The sequence below is a fragment of the Sapajus apella genome, unplaced genomic scaffold (genome assembly GCF_009761245.1).
Source record: "Sapajus apella isolate SASKATOON/1434 unplaced genomic scaffold, GSC_monkey_1.0 scaffold85, whole genome shotgun sequence".
In the NCBI taxonomy this organism is placed as follows: Eukaryota; Metazoa; Chordata; class Mammalia; order Primates; family Cebidae; genus Sapajus; species Sapajus apella.
This window is the reverse complement of record NW_022437025.1, coordinates 8984974-9008848: the sequence shown is the minus strand read 5'-3', so window position 1 is coordinate 9008848 and position 23875 is coordinate 8984974. Positions and strand designations below refer to the sequence as shown.

The window sequence follows — 23875 nt, the reverse complement described above, 5'->3', positions numbered from 1 at the left end:
CAATGTGGAAGCAATAGTGCCATAAAAGAAACTGACAGTCTTGCAGGAGGGTTGCAATTATTCAGGACTGCTTTCAACTTATCACATAGTTTCAGTGCCCATACTACCGAAGAGTCTAAGTGGAAGAATAGGTACCGTTTAGAATCATTTTTAGAGAAATTAAATTGTACAGATTACAGTCAGATTAAAATCATGCATTTCTGTAACATTACACTGAGTTTTCCAGTCTCTACCTCCTCAGAGCAAGAGCACCCCCTCCTCTTTCTCCTTCAGTTTATTTACCATGAAGAAAATAAAGACCTATATGATGCACTGAACAGTAAATTTTCTGCCTTATGATTCTTTTCTCTAGCTACTTTGAGAGTACAGTATAGAATACATGTTAATCAGCTATTGATGTTATCAATACAGCTTCCAGTCAATGGTAGACCATAAGTTTGAGGGGTCAAAATCATACAGATTCAACTGCATGGGTGGCCAGACCTCATAACCTGTATCTTGGTCACAAGTCAAATATACTTTGAATATAGAATTTGATTCAGAGCAGTTAAGAATTCAGGACTTCAACATAACTGGATTTCGTGAGGACTAAAACAACCCTGGATACTCCATGTTATGTTCCTGATGCAGTCAATGCTGAATACTATACTACTCACATCAAAAAATGCCAAGATAATCTATTTTCTCTGCAGTCATGTAGTTGAGAAGGAATGAGTTTAAGATGTTCAGATGGAACAGTATCTAGATTAACAATATTGCCAACTTTTACAGAAGGCAGCTCAAGGGATAACAGCCAACCCAAGATAAGGGATTGCAACGTCTATCATAGGCATCTGCCCTGTGACTCTTTAAAAGGCCAAAAGATTCCAGGTCTTGATTCTGCATCTTAAGATGTTTCTCATTGGAGAATTCCTTTCATTGACCTTCAACTAATTTGCCTTAAAGAAAATCATGATTGTTGCCATGAAGAGAACACGTAAGTATAAAGGTCTCTAGATCACATATTTGGAGCTCACATTAAGATGGTCGAGGAAGGCAAAGCTTTCTCTGCCAGAAATGGGATCTACCAGTGTTATGCACATGGGAATTGCTGGACTCCAACCTTCAGCTCTTCAGTACAGTGAAGCACACCCATGGCAGAGACGGACTGAACCTCAGACCTAGGAACCATGGATGTGGGAGCCCAGGGAGCAGGAATCTAACATGACCAGGAGAAGGAGAGTTGGTAAGTGACTAGAATCTTACCCACAGAAAGGGCCCCAAGTACACTCCAGCTCATGACTCTAACATGGTACAACTCACCATCGCTCCATAAATAACGTTTTCCCTGAAAGTACCAAATAAAATAGGCAGAGCAACAGTCGCTTAACTATGTTTGCATCCTACACCTCAGAACCTCCCAACATTTTATGGGACATGGCAAAGGGAAATTAGGGGGACAGATGTAATTAAGGTTGCTGATCACTTGACCTTCAAAGGAAGTTCTGCTGAATTAAGCATGTGGGCCTGATACAGTTAGAAGGGCAAGAAATTCAACTGATGAAGTGCAAGGAGGCAGAAATGGGCAGAATCCAAGATGCATTCAGATTTTGTTGCCTCTTTCATCAGTCCAGGTCTTCCTCAGAGTGCCAAAGGAATACAGGGATGTCTAGAAGGAAGGTAAGTCAAGGAAAAATTGTCCTCTAGAGCAAACAGAGAGTCCCCTGCCTTGAAACACCTTCTGTTCACAGGACTCAGTTCAAACTTCTTATGTATAGAACCATAGGAAATTAAGTGTTTTTGATATAAGCTCCTATTCTCAGTAACCACTGGTTATAGCAGCAACAGGAAATTAATACCCATTTGAAGCTTTCTCAGGTTTTACTTTCAGAAAAATCCAGATTTGGTCATGGAGGTTTGCTTTACATTTCTAATGTTGGGTCTCATAGTCTAATTCTAATCATGGGGAAAAGGCAGCGAATAGTGGTTCCTCTACTCAGCTTTACTAGAGATATTGAGTGTTTCAGATGTGTAGTAAGAAATGCCATGGGATACTCTGATTGCAAGTTAAAAGTTGTGAGTATTCTATACATTCTGCTTAAGTATACAATTAAAAACTTTCCAAGTATTCTGGTTTTACCATTCAGATAAAGATACACCGATCATATGCACAAGCAATGCAATTCACTCAGAACTGGCCATATTCATTACATTTCTACAACTCAGTGGAGCACGGGGGCTGTTGATGAGCTGCAGGTTAACATCATTCCCATGTGGCAGAACGACAGCATGCTCTTCCTGACAAACAGCTCTGAACATTCTCTACCCTCCCAGCTCCTAATGACCTCCTCAAATTAAACAAGTGGGAAAGTGCGAGTGTGAAGGGGCTGAGACCTGGAAATCAAGAGCAGTACCTGCTTCCACCTCACAGAAGAGCCTGGCTCACACCTGTGCCCAGAGATGCCTTGCAGGCTCTGTGCTCCAAACCATAGCAAACACTAGGATTTCAGGATCCTAATCTGCATTGGAGACTGAGCCCTTCTTGCCCAGAGGAGATGATGTGTGGCCATAAGTGCTGTCGCCAGGTCTTCTACAGGGCAAGAATCATCAGTAGTATGTCAAAGCATCAAAATAAAAGCAGAAGCTTCCATGCTTTATTCAGTCCATCACCTCCTCTGGGTGAGTTTTCAAGGAGCTGTACAAACATCTGATCAACTGCCAAAAACAGGTTTAACAGTCATCATGAGGAACTACTAGATCCTTATCAGGTGAAAGGTGATTTAGATGAGTTCAAGATCTAACAATCCAAGGAGAGCTATGAGTCCCATGGGGATATAGGTTATACTTAATATTGAGGAAACATCACTTCTCAATCAACGAGAGGTCTTCTTCATGGTGTCTACTAGGAAGGAAAAAAATTCACATTTCCTCAGTGCTCCTTTAGCCTTCTATACCCACAGTAAGCAGGGGTTACGCAAGGCAGCTCTTCCTGATCTAATCATACAGGAAGGGTTTAGTTTTCAGCTCCCTTCATGCACAAGTACCTCAAGTCTAACAGAACTGAAGGTCAGAGGCTGGGTCAAATATAGGACTCAGTGCAGGTGGCCTGCAAGAACAGGAGTTCAGTTAGCAAGAAATTCAGTCTCCAACATGGTCAGAAGTTAGCCTATGAGAGGAAATGGATCATCCCACTATCTGAAGCAATGTGAAGGGAAGACTCTTCCATGGCCAAAATCTTCAGTACCCAATATTCCTGACTACCAGGGGGCAGAAACCACATCTCCAGCCACATCCCTTTAATCATCCAGTTCTTCATCCTTATAGCTAGCGGCTGCAGAAAGGCAGGCTACAGCTCCTGCAAATGCAATACCGCATCGAGGTGCATAGCCCAGGAGCCAGAGGTGTCTGAGGGACCAGAGACAAACAGTAGAATGAAGTTCCTGGAGGAGCTGATTGCATGGCTGGCCCAGGCTCAACGCCAGCTGAAATACCCTCCATAAGCAGCCATTTTGTCAAGCACCTACCACAACTCCACAGCATGTCCCAGAGAAAAGAGGCTCCACTATTTCCTGGATTAAAGGATCAATCATGCAGCAGACACCTCAATGCTTAGTACTGAGACTTTGTCAGTCTGTGGGTATCCATTCGTCCATGAGGACTTAGTGATAAGCTGTGGTAGCAATTTGATATGACTAAGATTAAGCCCTACCCTCAGAAGCACATGATAGAGGTAATGAGTGATGCCATTTTCCACCATCAGGGCTATTCTCTGAACTCTATTGTGTATCAGAAACCAGTACCTTCTAAGCATCACAGAAGCATCACTTCATGATTTTTGTAGCACCTTTTCACAAATCCAATGCTTAACACCAGTACCATATGAAATATGGAAACCATATTTCGTCTGTATGAAATAAACTTGTTTCTACCCAACAATGCAGAAATTGAGATGATACTCATATACAAGTGGAACATTGAAACCTCTGTGTATATTCCACGACATGTAGCACAGGGACATCATCTTGTCCCACCAATTTGCCTTGATATTTCCCACCATTTATGCTAAGAAAAATAAAATTATGCCTAAGAAGCTTTGCTCAGTGGCTAGATCTTAGTTAAAAGATATCAGAACTTCATCACAGGAAAAATAAAACACCCCTATGTCTCATCTATGCAGGTCTAGAAACCTCCCATGCAGGTGAGGCTGAGTCATCTTACATTCTTTCTGGGTGGTAGACGTCTGAACTGTAATTGAGCACACAGGATGTGTCCTCTAGGTAAACCAACATGCATATCCACTGAGATGGCTTCCATTTAGGGAGTTACCCTTTTTCCAACTCCAGGCCCATTTTCTTCCACCATTGGTGGATCAGGGCAATGAATAGAGGAATATCCCTTTGCTGGATGTGCCACCCCACTGGATGCTGCTTATAAAATGAGCAATCAAGAACCTTAAAGTCATGGTCCTCCGCTTTTGTTCTACCATTCCCAGGCCGAGGGGTAGGGGTGGTCTTTATCCCATCATGACAGAGGGAAGAAAAGTTACCTCCTTTTAAAGAACATGAACCTGGAGATCACATATGAATTCCACTTATAAACTTATGGCGCAGAATGGAATTGTATTACTATAGCCAAGTGAAATAGAGCACAGATGAGTCATCATTTAACTTGAATAAAGACATGACCCTTTGAGATAAGTCCATAAAGTCTTTCTGCAGCCCTCATTGTAAGTCAAGTTTAGATATCAATGCAGACTTTATGCATGAACTTCTATTAAACTGCATAGGGATGACTGATCCCTAAAGCAGGGATGTAAGTGTTTAATATAAGAGGCAGCTCAAATCCAATAGGCTATATTGAATACCTTTCTGAATGCTAGTCTGCAGTGTTCTGGGGGTAAGTGTTATAAACCAGTTCAGCTTCAGTGAGGGACTGCTATTCCTATTTAAAAGGAGATAGTCTCTTCTCCAAACTGCCTTCAGCTAACAGGTAATGTACCTTTCTCCTGATTTTCCACCTTGGGTGGATTGAAGGTGAAGTGGAACCATCAAAACTATCTCTCAATCAGGAGGACTTCTAGGAACACACAGCTGCTTAAGGCACCAAGCTGAATCTAGAGAAAGTTCGTCACATCTCATCTAGTGGAGGTTCTCAAACAGACCTAATAGTCCCATCGAGTTTAAGCCAATATAGGAATTGACCCTTCTTGGTCTTAAAGCTTTAAAGTTACATTTGTTTTATCTGAGTTCCTTCCTCATCAAGGGATCCTCAGGCTTCAAGAAGCATCGAGGAACTGAAAATTATTGGATCACTGCATCCGGACAATCAGATATGCAGGAGCTCTAATTAGCCATTAGTGCTTCCTTACCCTTCCCAAGTTTGTTTTCCCAGTTACATTTCCTCATTGCTGTATAAACCCCTAGTTTTAGTCAGAGAGATAAATCTCAAATTTATCCTGAGCTGTAGCACCTCAATAAAGCTGCCTTCCTTGACAATACTGTCTCAGTGATTGGATTTCTGTGTTGCAAGCAGGACCTAGACCAAACTCCTGGTGTTTTGGTAGCAGTTCTTTATGAGGGATAATAACACCAATATCCTTTCAATAATTTAATAGTGAACTTATGGGTAGTGATCAAGATCCTTGGCTTGACTGAACTAGTCAAGCTTCTAAAACTTTTTAGGCCCATCTGTGTTGTTTATTGTTTTAGCAAAGAACTAAGTTTCTTCAGCAGGAAGTCCCCACACTTGATCATGTTCCTCATCTCCTCCCATCCCCCTCAAATGTTGCCTTATTTTTCTGGCTGATCTTTAGCAATGCTTCTGGATCTGTCTAGTCACAATTTCCTTTACCTCTGAGGATTTGTTGGTAATTTTTCATCCATTGACCCCACACTGCTTCTCAGCTGTAACTTCCCACTGGCACATGCTCTGTTCAAGGTCGAGCCTGATCCCTCCCCGTGAGTCACCTTGCAGTAGTCCTGACATCGTCATGATTGTCCTACTCAAGTCCACTTGTGCTCTGCTGAGTATCGCTGAAGATCGTTTTACAGTGACAAAGTTATATCATAATGGTAACTATTTTAAGGACACTTTCTAGTAGTTTGACAAATATAAAAAGGTTAAGTGTCTCATTGTGGGAGTGGCGAAAGCAGTCCCTCACTGAAACCAGTAAGGCTTCAGAGAGCAACTGTTATGCCTGTTTAAAAGGACTTTGGTCTCTTCTCCAACTCCTTTCATTTTAATATATTATTTCTAATGAAAAGATTGAGGGGGTGAACTCTAATCTTATGACAGATTAATGCTCTAAACTGGCTGTAACTCATGACAGTCTGAATCATCATGTAGCTAGCTACTTCTCCCTTATAAAGACAAGCCTGCATAGCACCCCAGCTACACAGATGAGTTTCCACAGCACTGCCGTAACATCAAGCTAATACACTCAGGGAAAGTGATGCCCAGGCATCAAAACCAGAAATGAAACACACGTCTTTACTTAGGCTTCTCCGAAACCTAGAGCAAGTCAATATAATGAAGACAGCCTTACATTTTTCGTGCCAGGACCCACCACAGGTCAATGAAATCTGAGATGAGTCAAGGTAACAGGCAGCTGTGTAAATAGATGGGAGAGTCTAAGGCGGCTCTCCAGACAAAACCATAAATGAGGTAAGATAGAATCACCTTCAGTACTGTTGTCTTTACTAATTAAAATTTAGGATACAGGCCTTGATGGTACAGAAGCCATCATAGAGACTTTTGGCCTCTGACCTAGTTAAAACAGAATTAATTACCTATGACTTAGGTGATTCAATCCCACATGTAGGCACATAACCCCAACCTATGTAAGCACTGAGAAATTTTTAACACTTAGTTGGTCTGGCGAAGCGATCTCCAACCTTCTCCCTGTATCCAGTTACGGCAATAAATTCCCTTCTTTCCTAGTTTGACCGCTTCTCGTTATTTGGTCTTGAAGACATGCAGCTAGACCCAGCTTGTTCTGGTAACAGTCATACTATGCATTAAACTACCTAGGGAGAAGTACCAGGAAGTGTATCAATTCTGTCACCACACGTCAACCCATGGGATTGTCCAGGACAGGCAGAGGTCACCTCACTGCTCATGGGTCCCGGTGCTCAGTATCTACAGAAAATGGAGCACCAGCCCTGCCCTTAGTGGCAACCTAAAGTCACATAGAGGGGAAAGGCTTCCTCTGTTAGGCACTGGAACTGAAACCGCCTTTGCAAAGTTATGACTGAGACAGTGAAAGATCTAATTAACTGACTCCATCTTGCTTCTAACCTCCAAGCTGTCCCTTGTTCATTTCTGAGAATAGGCTGAACCGAGAGAAATTTGGTTTATAGTTTAAGACGGTAACAGTCCTTTCCCAAAGCAAACCTTCTTGCCTGGGAACTGTATTCCATTTGTAGGACTAATGTTAGCCACAAGATTAGAAATTATGATTTAGGAATCATACAGCTAGAGGCCACACTATTCTGACCTTCCCTAAACTGCTCCTAAAATCAGTGCTTGAGATACTTTGCCGACCCTGCACTTGATGGATTACCTGGCACCACCCAGATCAGTAAACTGTCTCATCTCATCTTGTGGCCCCCACCCAGTAACTGACTCAGTGCAAGGTGACATCTTTAGCTCCCTATGATTTCATCTCTGACCCATCAGCACTTCTGGCTTACTGGCTTCCCCTCATCCACAAAGTTATCCTTAAAACTCTGCTCTCCCTGAATGCTCGGGAAGACTGATTTTAGTCATAGAACTCCAGTCTCCACAGAGCCTGCTGGGTAAATTCTTCTTTCTCTGTTGCAATTCCCCTGGTATTGATGAATCGAGTCTGTCTAGGCAATGGGCAAGGTGAACCCCTTGGGTGGTTCGTTACAGAACTACCAATGGGTCACACCTACCCACAGCATTTATGTAGCTAAGCCCTTAACCTCAGCTATTCAAAGAATTTACATCAGAGGAGACTTGACAGTACTGTGGATATGGGAGCCAGGCCCACCATAAGTATTGTCCATGTAATTCACACCCACTGGAACCCTCCCTCCAGATAAAATGGAGTATCTCTACCAGAACTCATAGTAGGACACTTCACCTGGACCATCCCAAACTCTGGCATGAAAATGAACTCTATATGGACACAAACAAGAATGTCTGACAGATAAGAGTCAAACTCATCTAGGTTGTGGTGGTGAGGGTTAAATACCACAGAAGTTGGCAAAGCTTCCAGTAGAGGAAGTAGCGTGACATTGGCTAGGCTCCCTCAAGTCACAGGAACTCAGGAAAACATCAAAAGGGAGAATGAATGCCCATCACAAAAAGGAGCATTAATAACCTGAAATTAGATACATATCCTTACCAACTCAAAGAAGAGAGAATGGCATCTCTTTCACAAACAGGTGTGAAAATAGTATCTTGGATCCCATTTCTAACACAGTGAGACACGTAGCAATGAAATGTAGAAGAGGATATGGCAGTACGTGTATGTGATGATCCAAACCTCCTAAACTTCTAGTGTACTTAGTACGAGTTGTAATTATCTTCCACAACAGTCACCTTAGAACGACACATGACATGTAAGGAAGATTTGGCAGATCAGGTCAGTCTCATTTTAGATCCTTGGACAATGTAGGGTAAAGGATCAGATTTAAAGTAACAGGTCATCCATCCATGGATAGAGCTATTCTCCGTGTTTGCTATCCATTCCCAACTACATAGGTCATCTCATTGCCTTTGTGGGGATGGAGCTCATGCTTCCATGGAAAGGAGCATCTTGGTGGTTATGTTTTAATTATTAGGCTGCCCTGGGCCACATCCTCATCTTCTTGGTCCCATTTTTACATGCAAAGCCACATCTTAGCAGCCTAAGGGATAGATGCCTTGGAAGTAGGACAAAGCTATAATGATTATGGCAGACAAGTGGAACAAAATGAGACTCTTGTCCCTAGAATCCAACTGATACACATTATGTACCTTCCTGAGACCCCATCACCATCGAGTGTCCATCACTCCCGTCAGTGAACACTGCAGTTCCACCCATTCGGTGGCAGCCATCTCACCTTTGTCACCCGATTCTCCTCCTCTGGGCTTTGAGATCATTTATAACAAAGTACCAGGTGGCAGCAGATGAATAACTTTCCAAAATATGTTTGTTCTAATGTTCAAAATGTGTAAACATGTTATGTGAATGTCTAGGGAGACAAGGAAATATATTGAAATAAAGTGGTGTACTCCTGAATTTAAGATTCCAGGTCTCATCCGGGGGATTCACTGTCAGAACAATTATAGACAAAGAGAAACAGAATAGATGAAAGTGATCTAAAATGTATTATCTGTTTTGACATGAAAAAGAGTCCTGAAGTTGCACATGAGTGAACAAGATACAAGTCAAGCAATGGAAGGGACCTATGAATATAGGTAGGTCACAGAATCCTGTGATCTTCAAAGCAACACAGCCTGCCGTCACTGATCTTACAAGTTTGAAAAGGCTCTTACTTGGGTAACTAAGAAAGTAGATTTGTTAAAACTTGGTGGCCATTTGTTAAAGCAGGAACAAAATTGTACAGGTTGTCTGTTAGTTCTGTCCATCTGTTATCCGAGAAATCCAGTAAGCCACTTTATTTTCGTATAAGAAACCTCAGATATATCCTTTCCCTGGGAAGCATGATCAAGGAACATAGCTGCATATCTTCTTATTCTTACCAAATAAAGATGCTGGTAATATCCAGTGTTCAACTGAAGTTTCCAATGACTACATGAATACAAAGCATGAATTAAGCCTTACTCAAGAAAAAGTATGTCTTAACTACAATTTTCTGTGGAAGAAATTAGGCATATAATCAAAAACCTTCCCATGGTATCCTCAATACCCTGAAAACTCCTTTACTGGATATATACCTATTAAGGAGAAGTAGGCCAATTTTATTTAAATTATCCAGGTAACAGGACTAAGAAATACTCATGTTGACAATGACTTAGTACTGCCACTGTCTCTGACCGTTCTGGGACAAGAACATTCAGTGGGTACCAAATGGATGGAGAGAAAAAGCCTGAAGCTCCTAGCACTCTACATTCAGCATTTAACGCATTCTGCATTCAGTCTTTTACCTCTGCATGAGCTGAAGATGCTGCATTGAACTGAGAATCTGCAAGAGCAGATTTAAATGTCACCACAAGAAGATACCTGCTCCTTCCAAGGTGAGCAGAAGTTCAATAGAATTTGTTCAACAGTCTAGAGAGAGGAAAAACCCCATGTGAGATTAGTTATATAATTAACACTGCAAATGCAGGTCCTAAGCATCAGCAAGGCGTGTCCTCATTCTTGAGGTCTTCGAGCAAAAGAGGAATTTCTCCTTAGTACTTCTTAGCCCTACATAGTCCAATGAGCAGAGGTCATATACAAGATTGGGGCCAGTGTACCAGGTTATGATACTGTGATGGTTAAAACCGAGTGTCAAATTGAAGAATTCTAAGTATTCTTCCTGGGTGCATCTACAATGGTGTTGCCAGATGCTGGAAGGTCATGGCATGACCTGCTTATCTGGCACAGAAAGAAAGCTTATGGAACACCATGCTCCATGCTCAAGGGAGGAATGCCTCTTGGAAGCACAAGAATGCTACCAGACTTGCTGGCTCTTATCTACGACCCCTATAACTTAATCATTAAGTCTAGAATACAATTTGTTCTACAGGCCTCAAAGAAGAAGCCAAATTGCCCTAGCTATATATCACCTGCCTGACATACCATTCCCTTATCTCCCCCCACACTCATACCACATTCTTGCTTTCTGTTGTACACCAATAAATGGTATGGCTCTCCAGAGATCAATGCCTTCACAGCCTCCATACTCTTGTTGCCCTTTATGGCAGTGCTCGCCGAACACCCAGCAAGTGGCAGGGACTGACTCCCAACAAATCAAGCAAAGCACAAAAGCTGACCACCACCACCACGTCTAATGCTATGGCAAATAGTAGCATTCAGCCTATCTTTGGAAGGACCATCTACCACTCTCCCATGTCTCGACTTCCTCCTTCTGGCAGCAAGCCAGTCGCTACTTACACCTGTTCAGGGAAGAAAATGCCCCGTGCCGGCAGGCATGGAGCCAACAAGGAGAACCCGGACCTCAACGGCAGCATCCTGAGTGGGATGTTCAATTAATGCTGTAGCTATCAGCTTCCTCCTGATGAGAATGGCTGTGTGTGTCCGAAGTTGAGATGGCCTGCCCTACTACTGCCAAAGAGGTGACAGGAAGGTGGGAGCTGCTTTGTTAGATTGTGTTCAGTTCTGTTGCACAGTGCAACGCCTTTTGTTGGTGGTATGTATGTATGAACATGTGTACTCGTTGGAACTTTTTCCTCAGCATTTGTCCCTGGCTCCAGTTTATGCACTCACCTTTTCTCATTTCTTTGTCTCTGCCGTCCCTTGCAACCCCCAAGGTCTGTGTCAGGGCTGGTCCCCAACACCAAAAAAATTGTAACCCTTTGAGTTGGTCTGGAGAGATTATCTTTGACCTTTTCCCTGTAGCCAGTTACAGCTATAACTTTTCTTCATTAGTCTGCTTTTTATTGGGCTTCGAGAAAATGCTACTGAACCTGGCTTGGTTCTGGGAAAAAAGCTGCCTTTCCTTCTGGCCCTGAAAGCAGATAGGTACAGAAAACAAGTGAAATCTCTACATAAGACAAGATGAATATAGAATCGGTACCTGTGTAAAGTGCCAGTTTACTGAGCACAGAGTGGATACATCATTGACTATCCCCTACCTGCTCTTTTCCTCTTTCAACGTCTTATCAGTATCTTCCCCCTTCTCCCTCCGGCCTGCTTTTCCCTTTTAAAGAATGGCACACATCAGAGACTGATTCTGTTTCTTCCTCCTGGGCATGTCTTTAACCTTGGAAAAATAAACCAAGTTGACTGAGAATAGCCTCATACATTTTGGTTTTAACTGCAAGAAGTGGAGATTCAGTTGATTCAGTCTCTGGAACTGGGCTGCCAAAAACAGCCTGCTGCGGGTGTTGGAGTTATCCTGCATGTCTCGAGCAATGTGAAGCAATGGCAACATCAAGGATGCCCTGAGCACATACCCTTCACTGAATAGCTGCTCACGGGAAGCTGAGCAGTACTCTACACCAGGAGGCTCTTAGCACCAAGGACTCATCTGGACCTAATGAGATGCTGACATGTTACCACTAGTTTCCAAATGAACAGGTGTTTCAACCTCCACGTTCTTGAAGTAACTTTATATAGAAGGGTATTGCTAATTCTAATTGCCACAAGATGTCCTCTGGTGTTGAAGCTCAGGAAGTGTGCACATGAAGATTACTGCACAAGCAAAGTGAGTCGCTATGACTTTTAGATCAAGATTTCAGATGCTTTGGAAGCAGCAAATCAAAAAGCCCAGAACACCATTGTCATCACTGGGGAAGGGATGATAGGAAGTATCCATTGTTCAAATGAAATGTAGACTGTTCGAGCTCAATTTCTGTAGAAATAAGAACAAATTACAGATTTCAGATCATTTCCCCTTAAGCTGTAGAGAGGTACACAGTAAGACTGTGCAGTTGCCATACATTAAAATATTCACACGCAAATGTGAAGAGTCACTTCCATGCAGAGTGCCAGTGGTAGGCAGATTGTTGACACATGGACACCCTTGTCCTAATCCTTAGAACCTATGAAGATGTAATGGGTCATGTCAAGGGGAATCAAGAGAACCTATGAGAATAGTTTGCTCATCAGCTGACTGGTATTTAGGGATCATCACAGGGGAATTAACAAAGGCAGTGCAAATGCAGGAGACAGATTTAAATCATTCCACATTCAGTTCTGCACTTCTTGCACACCCTTTCCTATATGCCTACCTGAGATAGCACAGTTTAAGAGAGCATCTGGCATCAGCTTCAAATGGTGGATACTTAAGGTGAATGACCCTTTAGCCAGGTTCAAAAACTGGTATATTTAAGGTACATCTTCAAAAAGGCATTTTCTGACCAAGCAACCAGAACCAATGGAATAAAGATCAAAGGAAGGCAATTCCAGAAGTTGCCACCACATTAAGATACTGAGCCCCATGGCTCACTTACAGACCTTCCCATAGGTGAGAATGAAGTTGCTGAGATCCTAGAGCCCTGGTTTGTGAGCCTTGGAAAGAAGACCTTAGTTGTCCAGGCCCACTGTCGAGGGGACATACGCAAGTACAAGTCAGAACACATGTCTCTTCCAGGACATCCATGAGGTGAAACATCGCTAAGCTATCTCATACTTGCAGATGGGAATGCCTCATAAGGGCATTTGAAACATAAGGAACAAGTCTCAGACAAGACAGGATGACTTAGGCTGTCACCATCAAGGGCTGGGAAGGTGAGGATCACATACCTCAGATACTTGTGATCAGACTCAAAGCAAGATAGCCTTAGATACCTTCACCTTGCTTACTGTTGTGTCGGGTCCACCCTGCACTAAGGACTCATCACTGCCAGGACCATAGTTGAAAGGTTTTAGGCACATCCCACACTGCTGCCTTATGACTGGGTAAATCAAATGAGAAGGCAGTGTTTCCAGGCCAGGTTTCACTTGGATTTATAGGTCTACAGATGGAAAGTTAGGATGGAAATAGACATCCCTTGACCAAGGCTTAAGTTGCTCATACACAAGTTAGAATTAGACAGTTCTTAGGAAGACCTCACCCGAATCATCCCAAGTGTTCTTAGAAGGAACACTTAGATAAAAGCAGCAGCGTTATCAGGCAGATCAGGATGAAAGGACGAACTAGGTTATCCAGGAGGGGCTCCGACGGTGGCCACCACTGCTCCCTTTGCTCACATCCTCCTTTGGGAAAAAGTCTAAGCAAACTAGCTTTGGAAGCACTACCCTTGGAAGATCAGGACAGTGTCTACTCTAACACCACACCTGGATAAGGCTCAACCAGGGACTGCAAAGCAAGATAGAGCTTAAGAACACATCATACTCTCCTTTATGATTTAACCCTGGGGGTTTCTGTGGGAAAGCAGCCTATTCCCGGCCACATGTTCCTGCAAGGAATATGAGCCTAAGAATAAGGTGACACTTCAGGAGAACTGTTCCCCCAAAAGAGTGTAGATTGCTAAGAGGGAGGGGTATGCCACTGGTGTGCAGTAACTGACTTGAGTTATATAGATGTGATGGTATCATTGAGGGTTAACTTGATGGAATTGAAGGATGCAAAGTATTGTTTCTGGGTGTGTCTGAGGGTGTTGCCAAGAGATTAACATTTGAGTCAGTGAACTGGGAGAGGCAGGCCTATCCTCAATCTGGGCAGGCACTATCTAATTCAGCTGCCAGCATAAAAGTAGGCATGAAAAGGGCAGACTGGCCGAGTCTTCCAGCCCTCCATCTTGCTCCCATGTTGCATGCTTCCTGCGTCGAACAGACTCCAAGCTCTTCAGTTTTTGAACCCTTGGACCTACACCAGTGGTTTGCCTTCAGCCAAGGCTGAAGACTGCACTGTGGACTTCCCCACTTTTGAAGTTTTGGGACTCAGACTGGCTTCCTTGCTCCTCAGCTTGCAGATGGCCTGTTACGGGATGTGAGTCCATTCTCCTTAAAACTCCCTTTCATATATATATCTATCCTATTAGTCCTGTTCCTCTAGAGAACACCTCAAGTAGGTGAAGAAACTCAAAACTTGAGCAGTCATTTTGTTCCCATGAACAAATGAGGTGGGACTTCTTCCAGCATAGTACTTAAATCTCATGATCTCTAAGGTTATAGATCTTGTTATAGATCTTTAAACATTCATCTTGTGGAGTTTTAAAAATGAGAAAAACAATTCAGTAAAAGTGGAATAGTCTCCCATTATCAGTTTGGGGACACTTGATTCTGGCCAATGTTTCTGGGAAACAGACAAGGCCAAATGGGATATGACATCCAAAAGAGTGTCTTCCCAGAAAAGCCTCCATCACAAGATGGGACCTGGGAACTTGACTGTGCCATCTGGATGGCCTTGCTGTAGTAGGTACAGAGCCCACCTCTTTTGAAAGGAGAACCCAAGAAGTCTGGCATTCTTCTGGAATGACTGATTCTTCTGGAATGATTGGGCAAGGCTGGCAGAGGCTGGGGGCATGTCTTATGCCACATTCTCTGTGCCTCCTTATTTCTGGCATAGCTGGGAAATACTGCACCATGCCAGCTCTCTGCAGCCCACTGCAGGCTCCTTCCTTCAATCTGTTTTTCAGCACTTGTGCTTTCACCAAAGTCTCTCAAGGCTGCTCAGCCTCTGGCAGAAAGCATCTCTCTGAACCAACCTGGATTCCATTGATAGGAGCTGGAGGTGGAGAAAAAAGCCCACCATAAAAGATAATGCACAGCTTATAGCTCTAATCTCTGGAAAAGACTGGGACTCAAACATGAAGCAAGTTCAATTTCTAATCTCATCCTGTAGGACTAATCAGCAACCTCATCACTGAGGAAATCCATCCAGCCTAAACTCATCTGACTTTCTGTGGGGCAATCAGGAGCACAGAGCACCCAGATATACGGTGGTATCATCACTAAGGACTAAGGCGATATCTCGGATCCACTGGTTGCATCCTCAATGACCATAGGTTTGGCTCATGATTCTGCCCTAACTGAAAAGTCAGTTAAGCCTAGCTGTGTGATACTATGGTGGCTGTTTTAGAATTCAGACTTGATTCTGTTCCATGTCTCTCAGATGAGCCCCTCTCTTCCAGGTAGGGCTATCAGTGTTGACTATAACAGGCCTGGTAACCTGTCTGGGACGTCTACCAACAGCATCCGGGAAAAAACGAACTTGCATAAGACATCTGGTTTCCAAGCTTTCTGCATTCAGTCCTTTATTTCCTGTTAATCCTTAGCCCTTGAGAGTCCTCAGATGTTAGGGAACTTTGGTAAGACAACTTGGGTGATCCACTTCAAACTTGAAAATACACACATTGAAATACAGTCTGAAGTACCAGTTAGGGAAGAGCTTCAGAAACCCGAGACGAGAAATATTAGGTATACGAACATATGCATGATAGTTCCAGGAGGAGAGCAAGAAAGAATTTTTGAATGACAAAACTTCCTAAATTTCATGACAAACTTTCATCTGAGAAATTTAATACAAACTTGAATTCCGCTCCACAGCTAGACACATCACAGTGAAACTGTAGAAACAACCTTAAAAGCAGGAAGAGAAAACTCACGCAACTTAGGGCACTTAATAAAATTATAACTTGTATTCTCATCAAAAGCCATGGGGACCAAAAGGCAATGGGATGACGTTCCAAGTGTTGAAAGACTTGCGTGAGTTTTCTATATCCAGTGAAGCTGTCCTTCAAGAACGCAGAAGGTGCCTGCAGATGGAAAGCTAACTAAGGTGATACATGCCCTCTTGTCCCACTCTCCCATCCTTAACTCTCCCCAGCGAGGTACAAAACCTAACTCAAGAGCTCACACCTTTGCTGTAATGATTTCTTGGCCTGATAATTCATCAGGTTACTCAGCCCTGAATGTATGGTTTCCTTGGATCACTAATTTCTTTCACAGAAGAATGCCAGGCAGAGAATGAAAGGAGTGAACATCAGCTCACAGCATCAGACCTGCCCCAGTGACTACTCCTGCAGGGGAGGAGGAACAGCCATCCTCCTCAGTGGAAGGGCAAATTCAACAAATCATGGTAGATAAGGTAGCATGGAAAAGCACTCCTCTAAACACCTCTTCCTTATGATCCCGCCAAGGACAGGGACACACACAAGTAACATTGGCACCTGCAATGACAGACACTACCATGATCAGGACTAAGAGTAATTCCCAGAAAACATTTGTAACTAAAGAGTTGTGTGACTTGTCTCATGGTATGGGCCATCAAGTTACTCCTTGTTCAACATCTGTCTTATACAATTGGACTGTTATTTCCCACAAAGCAGGCAGAAAAACATTAACAGTGAATTCAACAGATTGCCTCCCTGAAGGGAAGTCCTCAGTGGACTTTTGCCCTATATGTACCTGCATCTCAGGAGCACACATGAACCAAGATTCCCCTACCAATCCAAAGGCCTATGACAATAGTTTGTTGTGGGCCGCAGATTTGGTCACTGCTGACTTGAGCTTTTTCCTTGAAAGCATCCTGTCATTCAACACTGCTGCATAGCACCACGGCCCATCCTTAAGCCTTGGCTTCTCCTGGGCAGGACTGGCCTATGGAAAGCTGGAAGAATAGTACCCAACTCAGGTGTGTCCCCAGGCAACATAGCCTGGCACACAAGCCCCCTGGATCTCACCATCAAACACCACAAATTTCTCCTGGAAACCACATAATTCATGTCACCCATGCAAAGAAAAGGGGCAGATACAGCGACCTAAGGAATTTTATGCAGAAATAGGATCTTATAAACATGGCCATTTCAGCTCTTTTTGATAATGTCATCTTCAAATGTTGATTCTGTAAATAAAAGCTGAGGGTTACCACATGATATTCAATATAAAGGGTTTTAGTCTTCATATAATTCTATTGCTTTCTGTTACTTATGGCAATAAAGGACTGGTGGTTTTCCCAACAAGATGTCTAGGCTGGTAAGGTTTCTCTCTACAAAATAGAAGGCTTTTACATGAAAAGGCTACTCTGAGGATCTACTGGATATAGGACAGGTTCCATTAGGCACTTTTGCCCTGTTCTGTGAGAGCAGGAGTGGGAGGACTGCTGTTATGTACATCATTTTGTAGATAAGAAGTATTACATATATGTAAGCAGTAACTCACCCCCTTTTCAGGGTCTCTATGGCCAGGATCAAAGTCAGGGTACCATAGTCCTGGAATACAAGGATGGATGAGAGCATCTTTGTCCCATATGGACCAGGGCAGTGGTAGGCTGGGAAATGTCTTAGACACACCCTTGATGCAAACAGAATGACCAGCCACTCTGTTCTTCCCATAGGAAGCAAAAGGTAAATGGGCTAACAGCCAAACCTCCATCGTTTGTTGGCAGAAGTCTGTAGATTGTAAATGAAGAACTAGCTGAAGAATAAAATCCAAGATAAAAAATAAGCCGTTAGAATTCAGAGTGCCAGAATTCAAAGAGACGAGCAGTTGTAAATGCTCAAATGGGGCAGACATTTTTACTGAAGCCAAACTGAAATTGATGTAAAGCTAATGTTTTTAAGTGTGTGTAAAAGGGACATGTTCAAGTTTTAACTCTATTTTCAGAAAAATTTCACTGTATTAACATGTTCCAGAAAGCGGGCTCAGTCTACGGACATGTACCAGAACAAGAAGTCAGTAGGGTGAATTCTCAGAACCATGACGTTCATTTTCTGACATTGAACATCGAAGCTCCTGGTTCTTGGGTCCTCGTCCTCAGAGTGGTAGTTTCACTTTCAGCTCGGGCTTTAGATTCAGGCTGCATTATGCCACCAGCTTTACAGGTACTCCAGGTTTGCAAATGGCATGTCTTAACTTCTCGCCCCCCGTAATCACGTAGGCCAATATTTGTAACTCATGTATTCTATTGGTTCAGTGTCACTGGAGAACCTTAACTAACGTGGTTTTTCTGACTCAAACACATCTCACCATTCCAACATAAATGCTGACCTATAGATCACCTTGAATTATCATGACCATAACCTATGTTTATGAACATTTATGTTTGAGAGCTCCATGGAGACCAGATGATACTTGGAATAGAACCCAAGCAATGTCATAATGACCTTAAAAAAGGGCTATTTCTGAGTCACATACTCCCAGGGGCCATTTTGACACAGCAGCTGCTGGGTCCTACAGGGTTTTGATCTAAGTGTTTGTGAAGTTTAGATGTCAGAACTTAATCACAAATGGGATAGTATTAAGAGATCCTTTAGGAGGTGGTTCTGCCCTCATGATGGGATTAGTGCCTATTAAGAGGCTTGAGAGAGCCTGTTTCTTCTTCCATGTAAGATACATATGTATATGAAAACCAACACATGAGGACAGGGCAACAAGGCACCATCTTTCAAGAGAGTAAACCCTCAAGCACCAAATCTGCTGGCACCATCTTGGACTTTTTGGTCTCCAAAACTGAAAAATTTCTCTTGAAAGTTACACGGTCTATGGTACTTTTGTAGCAGCAGCCTAACTGAAGTACAAGAGAGTAAATGAACCATAAGATGGTCAGAGGAGTAAGGACAAGAGACTATCCATTTCTCTTGCATCTCAGAAGAGATGTTATGAAACACAGGACCAAGATTTTTCTACCTAGAATGTAAAGTTGGTTCCAAAAGAAAAATTTCACGGCATACTCTCAATGGAGCTGCATTTTCCATTGCCTCCTGGAAACCTGTGCCCCTACATGCTACAAAAGGTCAATATTCTCCTTCGAGAGCATCACCAGCACATTAAGGATGAAAGGCTTTAAAATAACAGCTCAGTACCGTAACCATCTCCTGGATCTCTTCATGTTTCAAATCTTGAGAGATTCAAGCTGACTCAGATCTACCAACTCAGCCATCTAAATTAACATGTCCTGGCAAAACCGATTTACTCAACAGTAACCCATTAGAATTCCAGAACATGGTGCTGGCAGATGCTACCCAGTGGCTGTCAAATGTCAATGAGGTGGTCAGAGCTCAGGCTTGCACTGGGACAATGTCTCTAAATGTTTTAACAGTTTTCAGAATTTGTAAAAATTAACTCAGATTCTTATTACATAGGTTTCCAGATAGTGTTTTTTAAAAGGTAATATAAATAGATCCAGTTCAATGGATACCAAAGCATAGCAAAAAAGTCACCAGGAATCCCAAATCTTGATTATATGCAAGCTTCTAGGAAGAGATTCTATCATTTTGAGATTCAGAAAAATCCTTTATCTGGTGTTCATTGATAACCTCTGTAACAAGAAATTTGAGATCAGCATTCATCTTAGCTCCACAGCTAAGGTTTCTGCTTGATTCTGCTACAGGAAGTCTAAGCTCCATGTAACCACTGCCTGCTCAAAAGCAAGACCAACAAGCAGCTCCCACACTACAGATGCCTGCTCCCTCCTTCTAAGGCAAGAGTGAACCCAACAGTGAGTTCCACGGTTTGTAGTGGGCAATGGTGTTCTGATTCCCTCAGATCCCATTTTACCATAAGGCATGTCAGGAAACCACTGGAAGTCAATGGAACTCTTCAATGAGCATCAAGTTCCAGTTACGCGTAACTTCTAGAGATCTGAACTTTTGACTATATGGTTAATTCCTATTGTGGACTTTGTTGATAGAACAAGTGTTCTTATCACAACTTAAAAAGATCAATGAAGGGAACCTACACATGTTGACCTAATATTGGAGATGACTTCATGTAGTCAGTCTACTACATGTGTACCTAGACATTGTTGTATTCATCCTTGCTAATGCAAGAGAGTTACAGAGACATGTAGATGCCTTGCTGCCTCCTAAATATGGCCAGGGAATGTCAGAGTGAGTAAGTTTCTTAGTTCTTTAAAACAGTACTACCAAATCTTAACCTCAATCACCTGTCTTAGCCTCCATCACAAGATAGGAGCTGAGAACTTGACTGTGCCATCTGGATAGCCTTGCTGTAGTAGGTACAGAGCCCACCTCTCTTGAAAGGAGAACCCAGGAGGTCTGGCATTCTTCTGGAATAAATGGGCAAGCCTGGCAGAGACAGAATAATCTAAGAGACTAGCAAGGGTTAGTTTCAGTGACATTCTTCAATGTAGCTTGACTTGGCATGGCCAACAGCACACCTTCATTAAGTTCACGGTTATACTAGCTGTCCTGTTCCATCACAGTGGAGTCCACAAATGTTATTTGTCTTGATATCCTAGGAGCTTCCACACTGTTCCATAAAATTCAAGGCATTGTTTGGTTACACTTGGACAAAAAGCAGCAAGCACCCTAGGTGACAGCCAAATGTACTGCCATGAAGTTAGTACCAAAATTTAGGCTGTAACTACCCCTCAAAACTGTAGGCCTACCTCAGTGGCCTGGGTACATCAGAACATCTCTCCCATAGTTATTGTATCTTGTACCTACTCACAAGTAGGCAGCCCAATGATTAGTGCATGTTTTAGACTTTGGAGGCAACAGAGATGCTATTTGTGTACTTACTTCCCAGACACACTTGCCAGGTTATATGAGATGCCAAGTTGAAGTGGAGCCCAGAGTAAGAATGTCATTGATCACAGGTACAAGCTGTTCTACCACTAGGGGCTTATGGCCCCATAATATGTTCAGAGATACTAATGGTGTCTATGACATATGGAGCCTTACATAGTCATGAAAATCCTACCTAGCTATCTAGACTGTGGTTAAGCCCATGTCCTATTCTCCTGAAAAAGTCTCTGGCTTGCTGCTGGGCCCTGCTAGAGATCAAAGCAGATTATAGGAAACCACATAACAGATTTGGTGGCTCAAGTAAAACCCAGCTTGATAGCTCAGGTCAATATAAGCAAGTATGATGACAGCACATCATAAAACAAAAAAGACCAATTCTGAACTCCAGGAGGCACAGTATATCTCAGGAGCAGTTGGCTCAGAGTCCCATGGTAAGTTTTGTTGCTTTGCCAGCTCTGTACTGTTGCCTTTAGGGATGATTGATTAACTGAACTGTGCAAACCTGGGTACAGATGGAGCCTGCAGAGTATGCTTGCAATACTATAAAGTTGACAGTTACAGTCACAGCCCCATTTCAACAGTGGGCCTGAAAGGGAATAGGAAGCCCTTCCATGGGCAAGGGTTCAGACAGGACATTTATCTACTTTTCATAAAATACATGAATTACCGCTTCTCAGCCTTTTGGCTAAGATCAGATATACTACAGTTGGTCTTAGCCAAAATGTTTTCTTAAGAAGGCTGTGGGAAAAAAAATACTGTCCTTGGATAGAAGACATATCAGATATTAAACTGATAGCTAGGATAATATGTTAAATTGATTTTTGTAACAGGGAGATGGAATAGGAGCTTGCTCCATCCACTCCACACATCGACCTGGTATTGCAGTACTGCCAGGAACGGGGCACCCCCTCAAAAAATATATATATGAATTATCACATTGATTTATGTATTTTCATGGATGGTCACCAAGCATGCTGTTAGGCAGAGACAAGAGCCCAGACTGAGGACATCAGACCCTGACTCCAAGCACTCTATGCTTGCTCACTGGAGGATCAATTTGGCAGGAATGCAGGCTGCTGCAGGGTAGGTTCCCTAGGACTCAGACTCAGAGGGATATTCTCATGCAGCAGGATTATTAGGCAGTGCTTTCTGGATGACCACACCTGTAGAGCAAGGAAAGGAAGCAAGATTGGGCAGAGGGGAGAGTTGAGCTGAGATGCAGTCTAAGGGCCTCAACTCAACCCGCAGGGCACTCTCAAGTAGTGTGACCTTTAAGGTTGTTCCAAGTTAGGGTGAAAGGACCAGGCTGTCATTTCTACACTCAGTAGGCACTGGCTAATGGGTCATTGCCCATTTTTAGCAGAGGCAAGCACAATAGAGGGTTAGCATCTGAGGTTGTCAGCCAACAGCATTTCCAGAGGTGGAGGCAACAAGCCTTCCTCTGTTGAGATGGGATCTAGGCAGCACATCACTGTGCCCACCACAAAGGCTATTAATGTGGACCTCAACACAGCACATATTTTATCTCCATGCTAAACTGTTGGGATTCATGGTCTCATAATGTTGAATGGGATTGATAATAGTCCCAGTGAGAAGATAAAGACCCAGTCTTGCTCTTTGCCCCCTAGCCTACTCTGGAGTATGACAAATACTATGGGAGAATTCCTGAGACACTTATGTCAGATTTTATGTTTATGAATTCATAACAAACACAGCAGCATTGTGTCCTACTCAGGTCTATACTGCAGGTCTTGGAAATATCCTGATCCTGCACCCTCTGGGACTAGTAAATGGCATTGTTAAAGAGGATTTTAATCCTACTTTGAAACTTATTACACCCTCTTTTAAGCTAAGTTCTTCCTGTAACCTCAAACTCTTCAGCATTGCTAAAGCCAGGTGTCTTATCTGCCTTATTCTTTCTTACTTGACCCCTTCTTTCCTCTGAAACCACTTTCTGGAGTTCACTTCTTGGACATCACACCTCCTTGGCACTTTCCTATCACACTGACAATTGACTTCTTTGTACCATTTGCATTTTTTGCTCAAAATATTTTAGTAGCCATAAACATGGAATTCAGTCTCACTGAACAAAGACAAGTCTACTTGTGATCTGATCCCATGTGAAGAGACAATTCTGGTCTGATATTGAAGAGAAACTCTTGCTCAAACTTTCACATTAGTTGTGTGAGAACACCTGAAGTTGTTAAAATGATCTGTTTCATATGAAAACCCTGTAATGGGATAGCTCAGTATTAAGATCTAAGTTATAGAGTTATGTGAATACATCTTCTAGAAACATTTAGAAGATGGAAAGTATTCTGTTCTCATATATTTGAAGTTTCGCATGGGTAAAAAGTCCTTTTGGAGAACTAGATACGGTATTCTTCATGTCACTTTTTCCACTGTGTTTACCATCTAAAAACCTCTGACCAACCGGTCCTTTAGAACTGCTCTAGTGTTTATCTTTTTCCAAGACATCCATAGAACTCTCGTTTCATTTGCTTAAGATCTTTTCTGTTTTTGACTACTTCAGTTATAAATTCCCATGCACAGATGTTGCAATTGGCCTACTTTCAATGAAGACTAACAAGAAAAGGTAAATGATACAGGCTTATCCAAGTGTTCATCTTCTAAATGTTACCACCTAAACATGTGCTGAAGGGACACTACTAAGCAAGGGATGACATTTACCTCTGCAATTTACTGGCCAAACTAAGCCACCCACCAAAGTAATGGCCAAGTCATTTTAGCTAGGAAATGCTCGGCATCTCAATTACTTGTAAACAGCTCTTTGGAAGGTATTCAGTCCTCAAATACTTTT

General features: G+C 42.7%; 1 pseudogene; it reads left to right on the top strand.

Moving 5' to 3' along the window:
• The first annotated feature begins 21719 nt into the window (after positions 1-21719).
• LOC116534083 lies at positions 21720-21964 on the top strand (annotated as a pseudogene).
• Positions 21965-23875: the final 1911 nt, after the last annotated feature.